Source organism: Sapajus apella, unplaced genomic scaffold (assembly GCF_009761245.1).
Source record: "Sapajus apella isolate SASKATOON/1434 unplaced genomic scaffold, GSC_monkey_1.0 scaffold151, whole genome shotgun sequence".
NCBI classification, from domain to species: domain Eukaryota; kingdom Metazoa; phylum Chordata; class Mammalia; order Primates; family Cebidae; genus Sapajus; species Sapajus apella.
The window spans coordinates 1,045,541-1,060,732 of NW_022437091.1; the positions used below are offsets into that span (position 1 = coordinate 1,045,541).

The following is a 15,192-nucleotide window of genomic DNA, read 5'->3' on the forward strand; positions in this document are numbered from 1 at the left end:
AAGTACCTGGGATTACAGGCACCTGCCACCACACCTGGCTAATTTTTATATTTTTAGTAGAGACAGGGTTTCACCATCTTGGTCAGGCTGGTCTTGAACTCCTAACCTCGTGATCCACCCGTCTTGGCATCTCAAAGCCCAAAGTCCTGGGATTACAGGTGTGAGCCACCAAGTCCCACTTCTTTTTTTTTTTTTATTTTTTTTTTATGGAGATGGAATTTCGCTCTTGTTGCCCAGGCTGGAGTGCAATGAAGGGATCTCAACTCACTGCAACCTCCACCTCCCGGGTACAAGCGATTCTCCTGCCTCGGCCTCCAGAGCAGCTGAGATTACAGGCACGAACCACCACTCCTGTCTAATCTTTTGTATTTTTAGTAGAAACGGGGTTTCACCATGTTAGCCAGGCTGGTCTCGAACTCCTGATCTCAGGTGATCCGCTACCTGGGCCTCCCAAAGCGCTGAGATTACAGGCATAAACCACCTCACCTGGCCCTCCAACTTGAATTTTTTTTTTTCTTTTTTGACCCTTCAGGTGAAAGCAACCAACTTGAATTTTTAAGAGAAGGCACTCATTCCCCAGAAAGAAAGCAGCTGTCTCTCATCATTAGGATATTGCTGCCCACCCAACTCACCGAATAGAAAACTAAATCTTGCTTCTCTTTGAGCCTGCTATGATACAAGACAGGCATGGGGGCAGTGTGGCAGCTCCCAGAAAAAAATCATAATGGCTTGAGCCTGAGTTTTCAGCCTTATCCAAAACCCATCTTCCCTCCAATTTCAGCTTCAGCAAACACCTGTGCTGAGATACAACATTAGGAACCAACCTTACAAGAAACTAATCTGTGGGAGCACCTCACAACCTACTCTTTTTCTCAAGGACTCTACGTGTGACAAACCTAAAGCCTTTAGAAATCTGCTGGAAACCCACAACCATCCTCCTGCCCAAGGAGCATCCCTTAACCCTTAGCTGGAGTGTTCAGCCCTGGCAAAGCCCAAGTAGACCCACCTCACCCTGAAAGAAGACCAGTTATTCTCTTTTCCTTGCTTTTCCTTTCCCAGATACCTTTCCCAGTCTCTGGTATTCCAAGCCTCCTGCTGTCAGATCCCTCACATCAGCATCCTTAAATCACCCAAAAAAGTATGAATGAGAGAAAGGTGATCCAATGTACAGCGAAACCTAGAGATGATTGGAGGCAGCTGATAGCCCTTCTTACACCAGAGTTGCTGCTGGAGAGACACCACCCAAAGCCAACGCAGGCACACAGCTGTAGCCAGGCAGCACATGCAGGAAAACACTGAGCAGGAGGCAGCTGAGAGGAAAACAGGAGAGGCTAGTCAAGCAATGGAGAGATATTAGGGCAAGGCACTCAGGAGACGAAGCGATTAGACACTGCACAGCAGCAAAGAGGAGGGTAAGCAAGGTGAGCAGGAATGAGAGGAGAGGGTAGAACGCACATTCACTTCTTGGTCCTGGATATAAGCAGGTTCTCACGGCAGTGCCAGCAGCAGTCAGGGAGAAAAATGCCTTCCAGGATCTGTGGTCAGACGCTCCTCCTTTCCAGCTGGCAGTAAAAGGAAAGGTCAAACAAATGCCTATGGATTTAAGCAAGAAGGGTGGAGGAGGCAAGGCAGCCCACAAAGGAAGAGATGAGGGAGGGGGAAAGGAGTATTAAGCAACCATCTGGGTCCAAGGTTCACTGACTCTTCACATCTGCAAAAGGGGCAGCTAGGAGCTCTTGGCTCAGCACTTTCTGTGATAAGAAGGCGCTCTCTCAGGAATCTCCTTTGTCAGCTATGCTCTGTGACTGGGGGCCCAGAAGAAAGGATAGTCAGCTGGGTGCAGTTTCTGTAACCCTGAGGAAACTGTCCCAGGCCAGTTAGCTGAGGACAGGGCAGCAGCCGGGAAGGAATACACGGCACTCTCTCTCTCTCTCTGTGTTCTCCACGCCCCACCCTAGCCTCTCTTCTCTCTCACCCCAAACATTTAAGAAAGGGAGGAAGGTTGCACAGTGTGACACAAAGGCTTGTTCCCATGCTGAGATTACAGGAAGTGTGACTGGGCATTCTAAGAGAACTCTGCACACTTCCCCATGCAAAGAGAGACTGGGGGTTTGCCTCCAAACCTGAGCCACTACCTCAAAGTCTGAGCCTCAGACTACTTAAAAAGAAACACAGTCAGGCCAGGCGCTGTGGCTCACGCCTGTAATCCTAGCACTTTGAGAGGCCAAGGTGGGTGGATCACCTGAGGTCAGGAGTTCAAGACCAGCCTGGCCATCATGATGAAACCCCATCTTAAAAAAAAAAAAAAGAAGAAGAAGAAGAAACACAGTCAAGAGATCAAATCTCCAACTGCATCCCCACCAGACCCATGTGCCCTTTCATCCTTGAGAAAACATACCAAGATCTTTGGGATGAGCATAAATTCCTATAAACACCTTTCCCAAATACAAGGTTATTCTGCTTTCCTAAAAATACGAGGAAATCAGATTTCACTGAATTCTGTTGGACAGACAGGCCCAGAACAGGCAGAAGAAGCTGAGCATTTTTTTGAAATCACATAGTTTATTCTGTATTTATTCTTTACTATCTTGTTTACTTTAAATCTGGTATTCTGCATCTCTTTTACCAACAGAAATAGACCCTATCCATTCTGAAATCCAACTGTCTGTCCCTTCTCACACCTGTTCTAATCCTCTTTAGTTATTCTACAAACAGAGAATAGAGATCGAAATATCTCTGAGCGACATCTCTACCCTACATCCTTCCATTCTAGCTCTTTAAATTTTTAAATTAGGAGGAGGATTCTGGTGTTAGCCTTCCCAGAGATCATGCTTCTCCCAAGACAGGCTCACGATGATCTGAAATCCTTCTGGAGGAAACTATCCTTTTCTCCAAAATGCTTCTGTAATAGTAATTGCTATTGGGCACTACCTGGGCCAGACATACTGCTAAGCACTTAAGCACATTATCTCATGGAACCACCAGAGCTCATATGCTCTTAATCACGCAGGTATACTATCTCTGCATCTCCCCATCCCCTGACCTGCCCTAGTCTCTAGGCCTTCCTTTTATATTATTTTTTTGAGACAGGGTCTTACTCTGCCACCCAGGCTGGAGTGCAGTGGCACAATCTCAACTCACTGTAACCTCCACCTCCTGGTTCAAGTGATTCTTATGCATCAGCCTCCTGAGTAAGTAGGATTACACGTGGCTAGTATTCGTGTTTTTATTTTAGTATTTTTATTTTATTTTATTTTTTATTTATTTTGAGACAGAATCTCACCCTGTCACCCAGGCTGAATGCAGTGGCATGATCTCTGCTCACTGCAACCTTCGCCTCCCAGGTTCAAGCAACTCTCCTGCCTCAGCCTCCTGAGTAGCTGGGATTACAGCTGCACACCACTACACCCAACTAATTTATTGTATTTTTAGTAGAGTTGGGGTTTCACCATGTTGACCAAGATGGTCTTGAACTCCTAAACTCAGGCAATCCGCCCACCTCAGCCTCCCCAAGTGCTATAATTACAGACATTACAAGCATAAGCTACCGTGCCTGGCCTAATTTTTGCATTTTTAATAGAGACGGGATTTTGCCATGTTGGCCAACCCAGTCTTGAACTCCTGGCCTCAAGTGATCCACCTGCTTCTGCCTCCAAAGAAATGGGATTACAGGCGTGAGTCACCAAGCCCAGCCGATGGGAATTATCTACGTGAATTACCTGGGGGAAGATGTAATCAGACTAGCTTAAAAAGAAAGCCTCTGTCATCCTTCAGCCTGTAGCCTAGGCTAAAGGCTCCAGCAAAGTTTGTTCATCTCCTTCCTGGCTGCCCCTCCCCTTTCTCATTCTTTGCAGGGATAAGAGGCGATTACAAGTCCTCTTGGCAGTACTGCTATTGCTAGGGTGCCCACTTCTAAAGCAAACAAAAACACACACAAACACATCACCATGCTTGCCCTTTTAAGACCAAATTCACTGGCACCAAGGGGTGGGCATGTGTCTTAATATGACGTAAAAGAAAGGAAGGAAGGAGTGACAAAGGAAGGGAAAACTGTCAGGGGGAATGGGGAGAGAAGTGTACAAGGTTTCATTCCTGACTGATAGCATCTAAAAAGTAAAGTCCTCTCCATGGGATCTTGAGACAGAAATCTGCTAGGGGTAAAACCCACATTCCAGCAAACAGCACACCTTAGTGGTAGCACCAAGAAGTACTATGTGTGGACTCTAACCTACTTCAGTCTGCCCATGCAAACTAGGCAAGGGAGGCTGCCATTCATGGAGATTTTGAACCCCGCCCCTTCTTTTTTCAACCACTACCTAGCACCCTGCACAAGAAGGCACCATCTTTGGCGCTCACATTTCTTCCTAAGGCCCTGGGACTTGGGGTAATGCTTCCACCATTCAGGCCGCCTGGGACCAGCAGCACCAATAGGCCCTCCCAAAGGGGCTCTTCTACCCCAGGGTAGAAAAAGGGGCTCTTTTTTCCCGCAAGACAGAGTTTTGCTTTGTCCCCCAGGCTGGAGTGCAGTGGCGCGATCTCTGCTCACTGCAACCTCTGCCTCCTGGGTTCAAGTGATTCTCCTGCCTCAGCCTCCTGAGTAGCTGGGATTACAGGTACCCACCACTGCGCCAGCTAATTTTTGTATTTTTAGTAGAGACGGGAGTTTCACCATGTTGGTCAGGCTGGTCTTGAACTCCTGACCTCATGATCTGCCCACTTAAGCCTCCCAAAATGCTGGGATTACAGGTGTGAGCCACCGTGCCTGGCCTACCCTAAGTTTTACATGAGAAACCCTGTAAGATAACAGCAGCCCTTGTCGTCCTTCCCTGTCTGAGATGCATTCATCTCTGAGGACCCAGTAAAGATTACAAAACAACACTCTCATCCTACAGGCTGTGGAAGAAATTTGATTCAGAAACAGGCAGCAGGGTACCCAGTATGCAGTGCCTGTAGTGCCGGGCAGAGCAGCCAATGGAACCCCCTCACCCTAACCTCACCCCCAAATGGCAACACCAAAACACACTTCCTCCAGGTGCTAGCACATAATTTGGGGTCTTGGCTCCTCAGCCAAGCTCAGGGAACTACTGTAAGAATACACTTTCTCTCCCAGAGACCCCACGTCTCTTCCTGGCTCCAACCAGTCTGCGCTGCCTCCCCTAACAACAGAAACAGAAAACAGATACACTCTGGCATGACTGGATTTCCCCATCACTCCAAGCTAGCTCAGCCCCTCCCACCCTAGTTCTCTGTCTTTCTATATTCCACTGTGGCTAAGACAGTCCCTTTAAAAAGAAAAAAAAAAAAAAAGGGAAACAAGAAAGAAATTGTTTACTCCTGTGGCCAGGGTTTCCATTAACAAAGGGCTGAAGCCTCTGGGCAGAAGTTTTAGCCCAGGAAGGGACAGGGTTGGGACCAAGAAACAGGAGGCTCTTAGGTCACCATTCAGTCGAGTTTTAGCACTGGCTCCATCCTCCTCCTGCACTTCCCCTCTCGCCCATTGTTCCTCCTCTCCCGACTCTTACCAGTCCAGTGATCTTTGGGCAGGTGCAGGGAGGAGGGGCTACCAGCTCAGGAGAGGGGAAGGTACTAGTTAGGAGAACCAAGGGTATGGCTCCCGCTGCAGCAGCTGTTGACTCTGAGAAACAGAAAAAGCAAAGGGTGACGGGGACCGAAATGGAAAACAGGAAAACACATGTGTGACTCTGGCCAGCAGCGGGGAGGGGCCAGGGGACGGGCTGGAGCTGGGACTGCCTGATCAGACCCAGAGGACCTCAATGCCTGCCAGCCTCCAGGCACCTTCTCCACTCTGAGTCTCAGCTCCTCCTCCTCCCTACCTCAGCACCACTCCCCTCTTCCGTGTTGCCCTACATTTACTGAGCACTTAAGCTTTCCCCTCCATTAACTGTGACTTATGATACCTCTTACAACTCCCCTCATCCCATTTCCTCCTCATCTCCTACTCCTGTACTATCCGTAGTCCTGCAGAGGGGATACGATCCCACGGTTAGGGGAAGGAAACTCTGCAATCCCGTCTCAAGCGTGTCAGTGCCATTTCAGCCCCTAAAGCAAGCCAAGAGAGGTAATGCAGTCCAAGGAAGACCACTTATAGGGGGACAGCCAAGCACACATTTAGACACCAAGCAAGCTCACTCACAGCTGAGTTCTCCAATTGGTTCAGGTGATATCGATGTGTGTCGCCAGGTAAGAGCCAACTGGGCCGTGGCACCCTGGTCAGACTAATGAGTTGACATCCCTTCAAACCGGTATTATTTAAACATCTGTCGGGCTGGGCGCGGTGGCTCAAGCCTGTAATCCCAGCACTTTGGGAGGCCGAGGCGGGTGGATCACGAGGTCAAGAGATCGAGACCATCCTGGTCAACATGGTGAAACTCCGTCTCTACTAAAAATACAAAAAATTAGCTGGGCATGGTGGTGCGTGCCTGTAATCCCAGCTACTCAGGAGGCTGAGGCAGGAGAATTGCCTGAACCCAGGAGGCGGAGGTTGCGGTGAGCCGAGATCGCGCCATTGCACTCCAGCCTGGGTAACAAGAGCGAAACTCCGTCTCAAAAAAAAAAAAAAAAAAAATCTCTCGAATATTTACTTAGCAGAGGTGGGGGAAATACTGATTGTCCTGGAATAAAAACTGTGAATATAAAAACTTTGAATATAAAAAGCCTTTTTTATATTCAAAATTAGAAACTATTACAAATTTTCATCATATGCAATCTTCTGAAGCAAATAACTTCTTGGTAAACATGGTAAACATATTAAACCACTTAAAATATAGATAATAGTATAAATCTCTTGCCTTAAGGGAGCAGCACTTCAGAGCGAATCATGCATTTTTGGAATTACAACTGTGACTAATGCCTTTAAGCAACTGTCAGCTGGCTGGCTTTTGGGCTACACCCTGCAACTTACACTGGCCTGTTGCAAAATTACTCCAGACACAAGTAGTCCAGGTAAGGAGTTGTCAATAAGTCTATGTCACTGGATGAAAGCCAACTCATATTTCACCAAGACACAGAAATCAGAGTTCACTGGCACCAAATACCTGAATTATTCCAAGGATAAAGGCCGGGTGCGGTGGCTCACGCCTGTAATCCTAGCACTTTGGGAGGCCGAGGTGGGTGGATCACCTGAGGTCAGGAGTTCAAGACCAGCCTGGCCATCATGGAGAAACCCCATCTTTAAAAAAAATAAATTAAAAAAAAAAAAGACTATACTTTCAGGGATCATTTCTATAGTTTGTTACTAGAGAAGTTTCTCTGAACATGTAGCGCACCGTAAAAATAAATAAATAAATAAAGGATAATGTAGAGTCCTTTAGACACTCTCAGCCTGCTACCCAACTTTCCTGCCCCTAATTGCACTCTGGGGTCAGGTCCAAGTTGTGAGGAAAGTCCTAGGAGGAGAGAAGCTGTCCTCATCCACATGGGCCCCCCTGCTGTCTTCCTCACTCCACTCCAGCTTCACTGGCTTCCCTGCTGTGGCCACATAGCAAGCATGATCTGGCCTCAAAGCTTTTGCAATTCCTGTTCTCCCTGCCTGGAAAATACTTCCCAGTGATGTTGTCCATTCCCGGCGTCATTTGTTTGCTGTCACCACCCCCACTAGAATATAAGCATCACAAGAGCTTTGTTCACCTCTGTATCCCCACAGTGCAGGGCTCAGGTAGACAGTTAATAAATGTTTGCTGGGTTAATAAATGGATGAATGAACTGTTATTTATTTGATTTCCCAGCTGGCTGGGCTCCTAGGCATGTCCTTGAATTTGCTCTCCAGGCCCTCCTGTGTGGCTGCGGCTCTGGTTCTCAAGCAAGGAGTACTGGAAGGTAATCTTTTTGATAGTAATGCATTAAAGGGAAAGAGGAAAGCATGGTTTTCATAGTTTTACTGGGAGGCCTAGAATGATTTGAAACGGGCTTTTGTTTCATTAATGGGAAAAGCAAAGTAAAACAAAAAGCCTATAATCTAACACTCTTGCCCTGGATCCGGGAAATTCTTGTCTGCTCTGCCTTACACCCAGGCTCAGGTGACAGGTCTGGGCGCGGCGTGGAGAAGGCGAGAGCGAAGTGCTATGATCGCGAAAGGGTGAAGGTCAGAAAAGGAAAAGGCAGAGGGAGGCGAACACTCAGGTTCAGGTATATCCAAGTGGGCTCAACAGCCGAACTTCGAAGCATAAACTCAACTCCACACCACACGCACGCCATTGGCCCTTCCCCCGAAAAGCTCTCCCCTAACCCATGATCCTCACTGGCCGATCCCAGAGTCGTTCCCATCCCCCTCTCCGCCCCCGCGCAACCTGCAGGTCTCACCTTTGCCCCTTTCTCCCATCCCCACCCCCCAATTCACCCTTGCTTTCTCGGGGCCCCTGCCTTTTCCCTTTTATTTCCCTCCTTCTCGGCCCCCAGTCTGCAACCCTACGACAACGCCCTCCCAAGCCCAGACCCAGCTACCGTCCGCCTTCAATAACCCTCTGAAGAACAGGGTCGCCGCCGAGGCCCAGGTCTGGCTGTGGGGACCCACCCGAACTCTGCCTTGGGGTACCAGGACCTCACCCCACCAGGGGTCCCTTCCGCTTCCTCCACCTGGCCAAGCTGCCCCCGTCCTTCCCCCGACTCTAGGAAGCGCTAGAAGAGGGGGTTGTGGTGGGTGTAGGTGAAGGGAGCAAAGGTCCAAGCACCGAGGCCTTGAATCCGCTCCCCTGCCCGCCGGTCGCTCCTGTAGAGCTGGATTGCTGCGGGGATATGAAAATGACCGCGGATACCTTTAGAGACTGGTCCTCCACCCCACCCCAAGAACGCTAAGCTTCCGTTTCCCTCCCTCCCAATCCCGGCTTATGCTGGCGGCCCGACAAGGGCCTGGGCGAGAGCCCCAACCCCTGGCCACAGCTGCCTCTGGCCCCAAGATGCTTGGCTGAATCTGGGTAGGGTGCCCAGACCGGGAAGTCCCTTCGGCGGTGAGGATCGGGCGAGGGGAGGTGCCTGCTTGGAACCAGAGGAGGGCTCTCCCGGAAGGCCGTCTCTTCCACCCTGAGTTCCCTACTCCCCGCCCCGCCCCCTTGGGGGAGCTGTTGCATCAGCTTCCAGATTCCAAACCAAAAAAAAAATGGGCCCCACTAGGCTGGGAAGGCGTCGGGCAGTAGAGCTGCCGCCAGGAGGTAGCGCTTAATCAAAATTGTCCCGGCCGAGGGTGCCCAGGAGATCGGAGTCCCCGGAGCACCTTTAATCTGAAGTCTTGGCAGCTGCGCAGACCTAACAAAAAAGGGAGTTGCTGAATATTTCAAGAAAAGGCAACTGGAAATGCTTCATCACGTTTTAAGGCTAAAAGATGGCTTGTAAATAATATAACTACCTTTTATATACCTTTTGGACAATCTAGCTTTGGCGTTTTTTTTAAGCCAACGTTGACGCTCTGTGGAGATCCGGAGAGCCACCGCCTTCAAGACCAGTCTGATAGAAACACACAGGCCTTAAGAAACTTCCCAGCCGCCAGGCAAGGAGGAATGTAGTCCGCAGTCTTGATGTGCCCATTTGAAGCTCAATCATTTAATACCTAATTTAGCCAGTACTGATATAGCAGAGATTTCACAGCTCTGGGAAAGAAGCAGAATATGCTACAATAAATTATGTAAATAGTAATTTACCTTCCAAGTAACTGGGACTAAGGGCACCCACCACCTTGCTCAGCTTTTTTTTTTTTTAAGACACAGTCTTAACAAAAGAAAAAAAAAGGGACAGAGTCTTACTCGTCTCTACTAAAATTACAAAAATTAGCTAGGCATGGTGGCATGTACCTGTAATCCCAGTTACTCGGGAGGCTGAGGCATGAGAATTGCTTGAACCCGGAAGGTGGAGGTTGCAGTGGGCCGCGATCACGCCACTGCACTCCAGCCTGGGCGAGAGACTCTGCCTCAAAAAAAAAAAAAAAAAAAAAAAAAAAAAAATGCTGGGCACCGTGGCTCAGGCCTGTAATCCCAGCACTTTGGGAAGCGGAGGCAGGTGTATCACAAGGTCAGGAGTGCGAGACCTGCCTGGCCAAATTGGTGAAACTCTGTCTCTACTAAAAATACTAAAATTAGCTGGGCATGGTGGTGCACATCTGTAATCCCAGCTATTCAGGAGGCTAAGGCAGGAGAATCACTTGAACCCGGGAGGGGAAGGTTGCAGTGAGCCAAGATCTCACCATTGCCCTCCAGCCTGGGCAACAGAGGGAGACTCCCTCTAAAAAAAAAAAAAAAGAGAGAGAGAGAGAGAGTCTTGCTGTGTTGCCCAGACTGGGATATCAAAATGTTAAAGCCAAATACAGGGCATGATGCCCTTGGAAAGCAAAGGAGTTTCAGAGAGGAACACGTGAAGCACAGATGCCTGATGCTTCACATTATTCTTAATTCCACTCTGCCAGTTGAAGTCCAGAGGTTAAAAGGCATTCAGTTTAGGATGACGAAGCTGCTTTCCTGTGGCTTCTGAGACTGATGAAGTCACTGAGGAGTGCTGTCCAGGTGCCAGACTCCTCCCTCCACCAGAGTTCCATGAGGTCCCTGAGAATGCTGATGATGTTAGTTCTCAGCATTCTGGGTTTTTTGTTTTTTGTTGTTTCTTTCTCTTTCTCTCTCTCTCTCTTTCTCTCTCTCTCTCTCTCTCTCTCTCCTCTCTCTCCTCTCTCTCCTCTCTCTCCTCTCTTTCTCTCTGTCTGTCTCAAAATCTTAGTCCCACTGTCCACGAAGCCTGAAATAACAGATAGCTGTCTGGGTGAGGAGCCCACACTACCTTCTTCCTTTTTCCTCCTGAAAAAAAAAATTAAATCATAGTCAATATTTCTGCCATTTACCCACGGATTGTCCCCCTGCCTTATCACACTAACCATATCAAAGGATAAGTTTAGGGAGGCCCAGGCAGGAAGATTGCTTGAGCCTAGGAATTCAAGACCAGTTTAGGCAACATAGCAAGACCCCCATCTCTACAAAAAATATATATATATTTAAAAGGCTGAACTTGTCTTCCCTTTTTTGAGACAGCTCTGTTGCCCAGGCTGGAGTACAGTGGCAGGATCTCAGCTCACTGCAACCTCTGCCTTCCAGGTTCAAGCGATTATCTTGCCTCAGCCTCCTGAGTAGCTCGGATTACAGGCATGCACCACCACACCCAGCTAATTTTTGTGGGGTTTTTTTGGGGGGGGTGTGGTTCACCATGTTGGCCAGGCTGGTCTCTAACTCCTGACCTTGTGATCTGCCTGCCTCAGCCTCCCAAAGTGCTAAGATTACAAGTCATGAGCCACTGTACTTCTAAGGACCCTTCTGTTCCCAGAATTCCCAGTTCCAGTGAAACTTCCCATCCTGCCCCCAAAGTCCTCTAGCTCTGGCTCCTTGACTTCTTTATCTGTTAAATAATTGCATTTGTCCACTCTTACATGCTATGTTCATATTATACACATTATTTGTTCACCTAAATGCATGCACCCCACCCCCCTACACTTTTTTTTTTTTTTTTTTGGAGAGAAGATCTTGTTCTGTCATCTAGGCTGCAGGGTAGTGGTGTGATTACAGCTCACTGCAGCCTTGACCTTCCCAGGCCTGGCTGTGATCCTCCCACCTCAGCCTCCCAAATAGCTGTGACTACAGGCATGTGCCACCATACCTGACTATTTTTTTGTATTTTTTGTATTTTTTTTTTATTTTTACAGGATCTCACCATGCTGTCCAGTCTGGCCTTGAACTCCTGGGCTCAAGCAGTCCTCTCACCTCTCACTCACCTCAACATCCCAAGTAGCTGGGACCACAGGCACATGCCACTATGCCTGGGAAAACACACACACACACACAAACACACACACACACACAGACACAGACACACACACACAAATTAATTTTTAGTAGAGAAAAGGTCTCACTATGTTGCCCAGGCTAGTCTCCAACTCCTGGGCTCAGGTGATCCTCCAACATCAGCCTCCCAAAATGCTGGGACTACAGGCCATGAGGCATGGTACCTGGCCAGCTTGTCATCTTTTCTGTCAATCCTGTATGTTGACACTTGGGTAATTCTTTGAGCCTTTGGCTTCTACTACTTCATTCCCCAAATGTAAACTATCAGACTCTAGCGCTATCCACGTCAGCTGTCTATCTCAGGGCCAGCCAAAGGCTCAAGGAACCAAGCTTGGGAAAAGTGTTTGGTTCAATCCCTTGATTCCTAAATAAATGACAAAGGAATCTGTACAATGATTGCTTCTTGGACTGTCTATCATCTACTTTACAGGCTTACTGTGAAAATCAAAGGAAATCATTTATGTGCAAGTGTTTTGATAAGTAAAAATGAAGAGTATTAATGCAAGATGATAGTGATATTGTATGTCTTATTTCCCTTGCTTAAGTCCATCTGTTGGCTTCTAGCCAAGTTTCTTTTGTTCCCATCCCTTCTTATTCAGCCCTAGCCTGTATTATTCTTGTTATCAAAAATAACTGCTTTTACTTCTTCAACCAGGATCCACCCTTCCCTTCTTTCAAAGCACAACTCAGAGCCACCTCCTGTGGAAAAACTTCCCAGTCTTGCAGAAGGAAATGATAAACTTCCAGATAGATCATTATACCACTCCCACAGGTTCCTCCAGTCAGCATATGTTTGTGTCTTGCCTATGTGAACCCCGAACATCTGAGACAGGTCTCAGTTAATTTTAAAAGTTTATTTTGCCAAGGTTGAGGATGTACCTGTGACAGTCTCAGGAGGTCCTGATGACATGTGTCCAAGGTGGTCGGGGCACAGCTTGATTTTATACATTTTAGGGAGACAGGAGACATCAATCAATATGTATGAAGTATATTAGTTCAGTCCAGAAAGGTGGAGACAGCTTAAAGCAAGGCCTCCACTTCCAGGCCACATGTAGGTGAGACACAGATTGCATTCTTTCGAGTTTCTGACAAGTCTTTCCAGAAGAGGCAATCAGAATATGCATCTATCTCTGTGAGCGGAGAGATGACTTGAATAGAATTGGAGGCGGATTTGCCCTGAGCAGTTCCCAGCTTGAAAAGGCCGAAGGTATTTTCCTTTCACATTTCCCCCCTTTTCTTTTTTTTTTTTGAGACGGAGTTTCGCTCTTGTTACCCAGGCTGGAGTGCAATGGCGCGATCTCGGCTCACTGCAACCTCCACCTCCTGGGTTCAGGCAATTCTCCTGCCTCGGCCTCCTGAGTAGCTGGGATTACAGGCACGCGCCAGCATGCCCAGCTAATTTTTCGTAGTTTTAGTAGAGACGGGGTTTCACCATGTTGACCAGGATGGTCTTGATCTCTTGACCTTGTGATCCACCCGCCTCGGCCTCCCAAAGTGCTGGGATTACAGGCTTGAGCCACCGCACCCGGCCTTCTTTTTTAAAATCATTTGGAGAAAGAAAAATGAGTATCTGGCCTCAGGTTTCATCTGATCTCTCATGGCTAGGACAGTTTATTTCTAGATGAGTAGGTCCTGAAAGCTCATTTTTAGCAGGTTGTGAAGTCTCATTTTCTGTGAAGGGACAATAGGAGGAAGAAAGAAAGAAAAAAAAATAACAAACAAAAGAAGAATCCGGGCCGGGCGTGGTGGCTCAAGCCTGTAATCCCAGCACTTTGGGAGGCCGAGGCGGGTGGATCACGAGGTCAAGAGATCGAGACCATCCTGGTCAACATGGTGAAACCCCGTCTCTACTAAAAATACAAAACATTAGCTGGGCATGGTGGCGCGTGCCTGTAATCCCAGCTACTCAGGAGGCTGAGGCAGGAGAATTGCCTGAACCCAGGAGGTGGAGGTTGCGGTGAGCCGAGATCACGCCATTGCACTCCAGCCTGGGTAACAAGAGTGAAACTCCGTCTCAAAAAAAAAAAAAAAAAAAAAGAAGAATCCTGGAAAAATCCATAGAGGCCACATCACTCTGCAGTCCATACATTCTAGGCAATGTATGAACTAGATTCTAGGAAACACTAGAATTTAACAACAGGTGTGCAATCGTTTTAAAACATAATGTTTTCTTTCTGTTTCCCATTTTACTAAAAATGAATCATGGTACGACTGGTTTGCTTATTACACTTGGCCTAATTATAAGTATACAGTACAGCAAGAATAATTCTTTTTTTTTTTTTGAGACAGTCTTGCTCTGTCACCCAGGCTGGAGTGCAGTGATACGATCTCGGCTCACTGAAACCTCTGCCTCCCGGGTTCAAGTGATTCTCCTGCCTCAGCCTCCTGAGTAGCTGGGACTACAGGCGTGTGCCTCCCCACCTGGCTAATTTTTTTTGTATTTTTAGTAGAGACAGAGTTTCACCGTGTTAGCCAGGATGGTCTCGATCTCCTGACTTTGTGATCCCCTGCCGCCTTAGCTTCCCAAAGTGCTGGGATTACTCGCATGAGCCACCTAGCCTGGCCAAGAATAATTATTTTTTACATAGGCTTTTAAATTGGCTTTGATGGAACTTTGTTCCATAGGACGATTCTCAGAAAAGATTTTTTTTTTTTTTTTGAGACAAAATCTCACTCTGTGGCCCAGGCTGGAGTGCAGTGGCGAGATCGCCACTCACTGCAACCTCTGCCTCCCAGTTTCAAGTGATTCTTCTGCCTCAGCGTCCCTAGTAGCTGGGACTACAAGCGCATGCCACCACACCCAGGTAATTTTTTGTATTTTTAGTAGAGACAGAGGTTTGCCATGTTAGCCAGGTTGGTCTCGATCTCCTGACCTCATGACCCGCCCACCTCGGCCTCCCAAAGTGCTGGGATTACAGGTGTGAGCCACTGTGCCTGGCCAGATAAGACTTATTTAATTATTTATTTATTTAGAGATGGAATTTGGTTCTGGTTGCCTAGGCTGGAATGCAATGGCACAATCTCAGCTCACCGCAACCTCCGCCTCCCAAGTTCAAGAGATTCTTCTGCCTTAACCTCCTGAATAGCTGGGATTACAGGCGTGTGCCACCATGCCTGGCTACTTTTGTATTTTTAGTAGAGACGGAGTTTCTCCATGTTGGTCAGGCCGGTCTCAAACTCCCGACCTCAGGTGATCTGCCCGCCTCAGCTTCCCAAAGTGCTGGGATTACAGGTGTGAGCCACTGAGCCCGGTTCAGATAAAGAGTTTTTAAAAGCTGAGCCCGGCCGGGTGTGGTAGCTCATACCTGTAATCCCAGCACTTTGGGAGGCTAAGGCGGGTGAATCACCTGAGGTCAGGAGTTCGAGA

General features: G+C 47.9%; 1 protein-coding gene, 1 long non-coding RNA gene and 1 pseudogene across 10 annotated transcripts in view; 1 reads left to right on the forward strand and 2 right to left on the reverse strand.

The window, feature by feature from the left end:
• SLC7A7 (solute carrier family 7 member 7) overlaps positions 1 to 6,278 on the reverse strand; it is a 43,897-nt gene extending 37,619 nt beyond the window's left edge. For 2 of the 9 annotated variants that reach the window (XM_032265533.1, XM_032265539.1), the window contains exons 1-3: positions 6,155 to 6,278; positions 5,523 to 5,635; positions 1,462 to 1,593 (exon numbers count right to left, since the gene is read on the reverse strand). The gene's annotated coding sequence lies outside the window, so the exon portion shown is untranslated. Of the gene's footprint in view, positions 1 to 441; positions 466 to 1,214; positions 1,409 to 1,455; positions 2,215 to 5,522; positions 5,636 to 6,154 lie in introns of those variants that run through there. The other 7 variants (XM_032265534.1, XM_032265535.1, XM_032265538.1 and 4 more) reach the window with 7 other exon arrangements.
• A 912-nt stretch (positions 6,279 to 7,190) lies between these two features.
• LOC116541383 lies at positions 7,191 to 9,698 on the reverse strand. The gene is made up of 2 exons (XR_004264812.1): positions 9,370 to 9,698; positions 7,191 to 9,258 (listed from the first exon to the last, which is right to left on the reverse strand). It is a non-coding gene; the product is annotated as an uncharacterized LOC116541383 (long non-coding RNA).
• Positions 7,218 to 7,295, forward strand: LOC116541493 (annotated as a pseudogene).
• Positions 9,699 to 15,192: the final 5,494 nt, after the last annotated feature.